The sequence below is a fragment of the Capricornis sumatraensis genome, chromosome 19 (assembly GCF_032405125.1).
Source record: "Capricornis sumatraensis isolate serow.1 chromosome 19, serow.2, whole genome shotgun sequence".
NCBI lineage: Eukaryota > Metazoa > Chordata > Mammalia > Artiodactyla > Bovidae > Capricornis > Capricornis sumatraensis.
In genome coordinates, this window is record NC_091087.1 from 34,556,386 (window position 1) to 34,565,227 (window position 8,842).

General features: G+C 45.3%; 1 pseudogene; it reads left to right on the forward strand.

Moving 5' to 3' along the window:
• Positions 1–7,211: 7,211 nt before the first annotated feature.
• LOC138094963 (neugrin-like) lies at positions 7,212–8,242 on the forward strand (annotated as a pseudogene).
• The last annotated feature ends 600 nt before the right edge of the window (positions 8,243–8,842 follow it).

Sequence of the window (8,842 nt, forward strand, 5' to 3'; positions counted from 1 at the left end):
CATCAGACAATCTGTAAAAGTGACCTAGTTGCTACACTTAGTGTGCCCTGCCCCAGCCTCTGGTGGTTCCTCTGTTCATCCCTTCCCTCCTGGCATTTCACCATCCTTCAGGCCCCAGGTGAATGTGTGTGTGTGTGTGAGTGTGTGTGTGTGTGTGTGTGTAGGATGGGTTCAGAGGAGAAAGAGTTGCCCTCCTGGCTACTTTTTTCTTAAAGTCTTTGTCTAATCTTTCACTCCTTCTGTTTTCTCTCCAAACGTGCGTTTTTATATCAAATCAAATAGCAGCTACTTGTATCTCTGCTGTCACACTCTCCTTCAGAAATAATGAGCAGAGAACAAACCAGTTCCTACACAGAATTGATCTTTTGAACTGTGATGTTGGAGAAGACTCTTGAGAATCCCTTGGACTGCAAGGAGATCCAAACAGTCCATCCTAAAGGAAATGAGTCCTGAATATTCACTGGAAGGACTGATACTGAAACTGAAACTCCAATACTTTGGGCACCTGATACGAAGAACTGACTCGTTTGAAAAGACCCTGATGCTGGGAATGACTGAAGGCAGGAGGAGAAGGGGATGACAGAGGATGAGATGGCTGGATGGCATCACCAACTCAATGGACATGAGTTTGAGTAAACTCTGGGAGTTGGTGATGGACAAGGAGGCCTGGTGTGCTGCAGTCCATGGGTTGCAGAGTCGGACACGACTGAGCTACTGAACTGAACTGAACTGAATGGAGAAACAGACATAGGGAATAGACATATGGACACGGGGAGAGGGGATGAGAGGATGAGATGTGTGTGGCTGAGCGACGGAAATGAACTGAACTGAACTGAATGGAGAAAGAGACATAGTGAATAGACTTACGACATGGGGAAAGGGAATGAGAGGGTGAGATATATGGAAAGTGTAACATGGAAACTTACATTACCATATGTAAAATAGATTGCCAAGGGAAATTTGCTGTATGGCTCAGGAAACTCAAACAGGGCCTAGAGAGGTGGGATGGGGAGGGAGATGGGAGGGAGGTTCAAAAGGGAGGGGATATATGTATACCTATGGCTGATTCACATTGAGATTGGACAGAAAGCAACAAAATTCTGTAAAGCAATTATCCATCAATTAAAAAATAAATAAAATTTTTAAAAAGAGGCTCTTTAGTTCCTCTTTGCTTTCTGCCATAAGGATGGTGTCATCTGCCTGTCTGAGGTTATTATAAATAATTTAGAGATGATTTAAAGTACACAGGAAGGTGTGTGTAGGCTTTATGCAAATACCACACCATTTTATGAAAGGGATTTGAGCATCCATGAATTTTCCAGAAGATTTCATGTTGCTTCATCCTTGTCATCTTTTATTGTTAACAATTTGGATGTATGCTCCATGAGAGCAAGACCTTCGAATGGTCATCACTCACTTAAAAGAGTGCCCAGCACTACAGAACAAATATCCACTGAATTAATGACATCCCCAACTATTTCCTAGTAAGGGAAGCTGGAGCCTTTTGCATTGTTCTATAGCCTCTTATTGGAGAAGGCAATGGCAATCCACTCCAGTACTCTTGCCTGGAGAATCCCAGGGACAGCGGAGCCTGGTGGGCTGCCGTCTATGGGATCACACAGAGTCGAATACGACTGATGTGACTTAGCAGCATAGCCTCTTATTGGGCTTCCCCGGTGGCTCAGAGAGTAAAGAATTTGCCTGCAATGTAGGATATCTGGGTTCCATTCCTGGCTTGGGAAAATCCCTTGGAGAAGGGAATGGCTACCCACTCCAGCATTCTTGCCTGGAGAATTCCATGAACAGAAGAGCCTGCTGGGCTATAGTCCATGGGGTTGCAAAGAACTGGACATGACTGAACCACTAACACAAAGCCTCTTATTAGAGGAAAGGTCAAGACATATTTTACAGTCTAAAATGTTATAATGATATACTCTAAGATGTTTGAATTTTCATACAACTGTTTCCATATTTAAAAAAATTATGTGAACAAATATACCCATTGCTTTTCTTTTTAAAATATTTATTTATTTGGCTGTGCCAAGTCTTAGTTTCGGCATATGGGATCTAGTTCTCTGACCAGGGATCAGTCTTGAGTCCCCTGCTTTAAGAGTGCAGAGTCTTAGCCAATGAACCACCAGGGAAGTTCTGCCCATTGTTTTTCGTTAACTACTCTGAATTTCTTATCTGAGTCAGAAAGATCTCTCTCCTGGTTTTCATCATCTTGTTACTTATTTTAAATCAGTTTTTTCAGTATGAATTTTATTAATCCAAACTAAATCATGACCTGAATAACTATGATGGTGTGATCACTCACCTAGAGCCAGATATCCTGGAATGTGAAGTCAAATTGGCCTGAGGAAGCATTACTTAGAACAAAGTTAGTGGAGGTGATGGAATTGCAGTTGAATTGTTTCAAATCTTAAAAGATGATGCTATTAAAGTGCTGCACTCAATATGCCAGCAAATTTGGAAAACTCACTGTGGCCACAGAACTGGAAAAGGTCAGTTTTCATTTCAGTCCCAAAGAAGGGCAATGTCAAAAAATGTTTATCACACAGTTGCACTCATTGCACATACTAGTAAGGTAATGCTCAAAATCCTTCTAGTGAGGCTTCCTGAAGGAAATCAACCCTAATTATTCACTGAAAGGACTGATGCTGAAGCTGAAACTCCAACACTTTGGCTACCTGATACGAAGGCTGATTCACTGGAAACGACACTGATACTGGGAAAGATTGAGGGCAGGAGGAGAAGGGGGTGGCAGAGGATGAAATGGTCAGATGGCATCACTGACTCAATGGACAGGAGTTTGAACAAACTCAGATAGCCAGTGAAGGACAGGGAAGCCGGCTTGCTGCAGTCCATGGGGATTTACATCCTTTCAGCCAGGCCTCCCCTCGGTGCTCATTTCTAACTTCCTTCCTAACAGTGGACATTTGAATTGTTTCCAGTCATTTGCTTTAACAAATAGTGCTCCAGGGCATAACTTTGTATACTCATCAGTCTACAAATCTGCCAGAAGTAGGGCTGCTGAACCCAAGGTTAAATGTATTTGCATCTTGATAAACATTGCTAAATAGTCCTCCATGGGTCATATTCCATTTTTCATTCTCATCAGAATAACTTTGGAGTTGAGACTTAGAATGGGGAGGGGGAGGTTATAGAGATGATCCAGATTTTATAAGCCTATAACACTTCTCTTTTTCAGCTTCCTCTCATGTATTGAATACCAGCCTTTTCAACCCTTCCATCTTCTTATCTATCACCTCCCCTTTGGGGATCAGTAAATATCTTTTTATTTCAGAGAAAAGTCAGACCTTTCAGTAAAAACGTTGTTAAAGCATCTTGGCTTCCTCCTTATCTTCCACTCTCAATCTTGTACTCTGTTCACGTCACTAGGGAAGTAGCCGTCTTTCACTTGTCTAGGTCCAGTGCTCTGGGTGCTCTAGGTCAAATCCCTCCATAATTCTTCAGGGACCTCGATCTGTCAACCAATCTAATGTTGTCGGTATTGTGGGTCAGGCTCAGTCTATCAATAACCAGTGCTGCGGCTGGACCAGCCCTTGTGGGTCTTAAGATTACAAGATGCCCTTCAATAACCATCAGGAAACGTTGGCGGCAGGTGGGGGGTGAGGGGGTAGTTTAACAGTTACAGGACCTGGAAATTACATGGCAAACCTGAGGCCACACAGCACGGTCTTGGGTAGAGAGAACAAGGGCCTGGAGTTCTACTTTTATTGGGGTTGAGCACTGGGGTCTAGCATTTTTGGGGGGCTGGAGCCTAGGATTTTGAGGGCTCACTCATTATTGGTGAATTTAACAGGAATTTAAGGCACAGGAAGAGAAAAAGCAAGTGGCCCAAGTGGTTAATCATTGAAGTCAACCATAATCTCTAAAACAAAGGGGCCTCAGTGTGGAGGTGGGGGGTGAGGATGGGAGGAGCCCGGCTTTTTATCTAGTTGTGTGGCTGGCAGTGTGTTTATTGAAGACAGTCATCTTCAAAATGCATGCTTTGGCAAGCAAAGCTTAAGTCAATCATTTGAATTAGATACACACGCACACAAAGCAAAACCCAGCTGTCAAGGCTACACTTCACTCCCTTCTCCTCCTTCTCCTGTCGCCTCCTGGCTCCCTGACTGCCTGCTCTCGTTTTTGTTTGTCTCATCATGACAAAACTGCTCACAAATATATCAGTGAATCCCTCAGTGCTAGGCATAACTGACTGTCAACACTTCAGCTTGCCTAACACTTCTCAGCATTTGACCTTGTCTGCATTCTTGAAATTCTCCCTTGACCCAGGGGACCACTCACCTCTTTGCAGGACTGGTTTTCTGTTTCCTCCCGGGGCTTCCCTTCTTCCTCCTGTACCTTAAGTATTGCAGTTTTTTAGAGTTGTGTCCTGGGTCACTTTATCTCACTCTGGATATTTTCATACCTGATGCCAGGTGGCTTCAACCATTCCTTCTGTTGGCTTACGACTTCCAGATCTATCCTGTCCGGGCCATGTTGTTGTTCTGAATCTATAGTCAGCTGTGCACTAGACTTCGCTGTTCGGCTGTCACACAAGCTCCTCAAACTCAACGTGTACAAAATAGAATTTGTTATGCCCGAAGTCCGAGTCCCCAAAACTGAGAGAATAAGACGTCCACAGCAATGCAAAAGCATCAAGGGGTTTTATTGCTAGCTCGAGCTAGGGCTCCCGTCTCATCCAGCGCAGTGGAGCCCCGAGCTCTGGATTACAACAGTATTTATACATTCGACCCTATTCTGTTGCAATAGCAGAGCTGGCAGACAGTGATTGGTTAGTTCATACACTCAGGGACTTTTGAATTTCCACCTGTTCCTGATTGGCTTTGGTTTGGCGCCCGCGGGACTTTTCCTAGGGGTGTGGTTTCCAGGAACTGAGACTCAGACTCTTTTCCCAAGAAATCGAGACCTGGGCCTAGTGTAATGTTAGAGCCTGTCATGGCTTCAGTCAGGTCCCCTAACATTCCCCCCTGTCTTTTAGTTATATGGAGGAATCTTCCTCTTTATCCTGGGGCAGGGCCTGATACTGTTGCCTCAGTACTAGCAGTTGAACTGTATTGATGCGTTCCAAAGGCTCTTTTCCCAGAACCTTACAAAATGGAGTTTTTCTGTTAACAAGATGGAGTAGCTTAGATTCTTCAGAATTCATCATTGTTCTCTGACAATTTCATTCTGCTCCTGTTTTTGCTATATCCCTGAATAGTCCCACCAATCACCCACTCTAAAAATACTGACTCTCAGCCTATTTCTTAACCCAATATTTAGTTCCTTACCAAGTACAACCGTTTGGTCTTCCTAAAATATTTCTCAAGTCTCTTTCCTCTTCTGCTCCCAGTGCCCCTGCCTCAGTTCAGACTTCCTGAATTACTGACAGCCTCTTGCCTGATGCCTGATCGTTCCATCTTTGGTCTTGAACAAAAATACCCCACTGTTACTGAATCAGGTAACTGAATCACGTTCGTTTGTACAGCAAGTCAGTGCTGAGACCTTGAGGTCTGCAGCAGAGAAAGGGGTTACAGGGGTACAGGCACCCAAGCAAGGAGACAGGAGAACAAATCTCAAATTGGCCTCCTTGAAGGAGACGCTTAGGATATTTATGGGGTAAAGAAGCAGTGTGGGAGACTTCCTGGTGGTCCAGTGGCTAAGACTCCATGCTCCCAGTGCAGAGGACCTGGGTGCAATTCCTGGTTGGGGATCTAGATCCCAAGTGCCACACCTAAGACCCAGCGCAGCCAAATAAATAAAATTCAAAAAGAGAAGCAGGGTGGTTTGAAGCTTCAGGAAAGGTTATTGAAGGGTTAGAAAAAGGTTAAGTAATTGGAGCTGTGCACAGAGGTATCTGAGTTACATGGTTCTTCACAGGATGCACATTGAGAAAATGATGGGCTGCATTATCATGATCTCAGGATGGAGATTTTGCCCCTTGACAATGAAAGGGCGCCCACTGGACACTTGTGCAGGCCCAGTTGACTGGTCAGTGGTCTCAACTGGTTTGAGCTGGGCAAAACTAGCCCCGTATCCTGAACAACAATTTAAACAACTATTACTACACTGACCCCTGGTCAGAAGTGTTGTCTACAGGGGGCAGTTAGAGGAGTTGTGTGATATATTTTCTAGGCTGTGAAGCCAGGAGGGTATGCCGTTTGCAGGAACAATTAAAATACACTTGGTCAATGAAAGCAAGTTATAGGTTATTATTGATTAATATACAGATTCTAGTTCAAGGAATCTAATTAATGACTGCCCCCTATTTGACTTCACTGGGTTGGGCTTCAAAATGAAAATTTGCTCATGGCATTCTGCTGCTTAAAATTCTTCCTTAGTTCACTGTTGCTCTGAGATAAACTCCAGAATGCCTAAGCGAGGCATGGTCTTCCTGCGGCTCCCACCGTCACACAGATTGAGCTCCTTCCAACAAAGGTGATGTGCTTCCTGTATCTCACCTGCTGCCTGCTCTACCATCAGCTCCTTTGACCCTCTCTCTCCTCCCCTCTGCCAGCTTGTTATAACTGCTCAAGCTTTCAGACCAGCTCTAGAGTGGACTTCCTGAAGCAATTCCTGGGCCACCACACAGGTGTGGTGCTAGCCTGTCCCTGCCTTTCCTTCCCCAGTTCTCTCACAGCATCCTCTGCTGGGATTCTTCTCATAGTGTTGCTGGGTGTTAATACATCTGTCTCCACCACCAGACTGTATTTTCTTTTTTTTTTTTTAATGTCCACTTAGGAACAGGCCCTGAGCTGGGTATTTATTACACATTATGCCATTCAATCACACAGCAGTCTTTCTTCTGTTTTGGTTTTGGGTGCATAGTGGGGCAGGTAGGATCTTAGTTCCCCAGCCAGGAATCAAACCCCACCTGCACTGGATCTTCCAGCTCCCTGCATTGGAGGCACAGCCTTCATCACTGCACTGTCAGGGATGTCTGGATTGTATGTTTCCTGAAGGGAAAGACCGTCTTCTTGCATCACCAGGATCTAACTGGGACGTGTCATGCAGTGAGAGCAATCCAGCTGATATGAAGTGAAATGACTAGGAGCAGTTGGGTGCTGCTGTCAGCACAGAAGAACAGGCTGTAGTCATTTAGCGGCGCAAGACAGAGACTGCATTTGCAGTTTTTCCAAGCCTTCTTTTCATGTATTTATCACGACTGTTACATTATCCATTAATTGTTCTGATAGGAGATGTCTTCACAGATGGGAAATCTGCTTGTTTTTTTCATGGGTATTTACACAGGGAATTTGCAGTCTTGGTCAGTTCCCAGACTGGCTGAAGTCTTTGATGTCAGCACTGATGTGATCCAAAGGGTTTTAGAAAGCAAATTTGTACGTGTTAGGGTCCGCAAGGGGCTCAGAGCATATTATTTTAAAATGGTCCATTGTGGTGACCTGACAAACAAGGGATGAAGTCACAGTGGCCACATTGCCCTGGTGGCATCCTGTTTTTCCTTAAGGCAATGTCCCGTTTTTCCCTGCTGGTGCCAGTTTCTCAAGACTACGTGACCACCCGCCTATGAGACTCCCTCCGACTATGTGACACCAGACCCCAGCTTCGGGCTAAAGGTAAACTAAGACCCCCTCCCTTTGGGGCACAATTTCCCATCGATAGGGTATAAGAAGTGTTGGCTGTGAAGGGAGATCACTGGTTTCTCTCTAATGCCAGTTACTTTCTCTCTTCCTATAATCTTTCTCTGCCTGAAAGCCCAGCTCACTCTCTTTTTCTCCATGTTTGTCTTCCAGTAACCACACTGGAACAGAAACTGGAGCAGGATCAAAAAGTCCTTAAGAAACTGGACTTGCCCACTGGTTCCAGGAGCTCCCAGGCCCTGGGGATTCCTCAAAACCACTTTCTGCAGGCCAGTCTATATCAGACTCTTTGCTAATGCCTGGGGATGAAGCCTCATCCAAAGGCCATGTCACAGCACAGCTTTGAAAGCGATTGAACTGAACACTCACAGTACAGATACACCAAGGATACAGAAGGAAGGGAATAAAGGAGTCCAGGGCCTGGAGGAGGGGAAGTGATTGGTGCCTGCTGCTGCTGCTCTAGCGACTGTGGGGGAGCCAGAGGAACTGACAGTGACGGACGGCCCAGTGACAAGAGGCTGGAAGAGCTTAAGCCAGGGGACCCAGGGGACCAGATCTTCAGCAACAGGGTTATGCACAGGGGACGAGAGTTTTTCTACAGCAATGGGAACTTCCTGTATAGAATCTGAGCCAGAGATGTGCCACGTGACACACAGCCGGGCAAGTATATTTGGTCTGCCTGAGTTTCTGTGTATGGATTATCCACCTTGGAAGCGAGAGAAATGAAGAGCATGGAATGTGGGATGAAAGGTTTGAATCTGACAAAGGGCAGAGGACTCCACAGGGCAGAAGTGCCTGGGAGTGGGGCAGTGACCGGCCAGATAGAGTCCAGACTCCTGGAGCACAGCCCCTGCTCTGATTCACCTGCATCTTCAGGACTCACCCTTCTTACATGTGCTCTTTGACTTGCTCTCTGTTACTTTTGTTACTATAATCACACATAATGGCCTGCCTCAGAGAATCCTGCCCCTCTGCCTGACTGTTAAAGTGCCTTTGTTCAGAACTCTGTCCGCTTGTGGATGGCAGGAAGGAAGAAATCAACACATTCTCTTCCTGAGACTTGCCATTCTACAAGATATTTGCAAGATTAACGGCCTTTTTAGTTTGTTTCCTCACCTCTTCTATCTCTAATTCATAAAAGAACCTGGCATCCATACCCCGAGAAGATGGTTATTTGGAGACATTAATCGGCCATCTTCTTGGTCAGCCGGCCCTCAGAATGCAGCTGT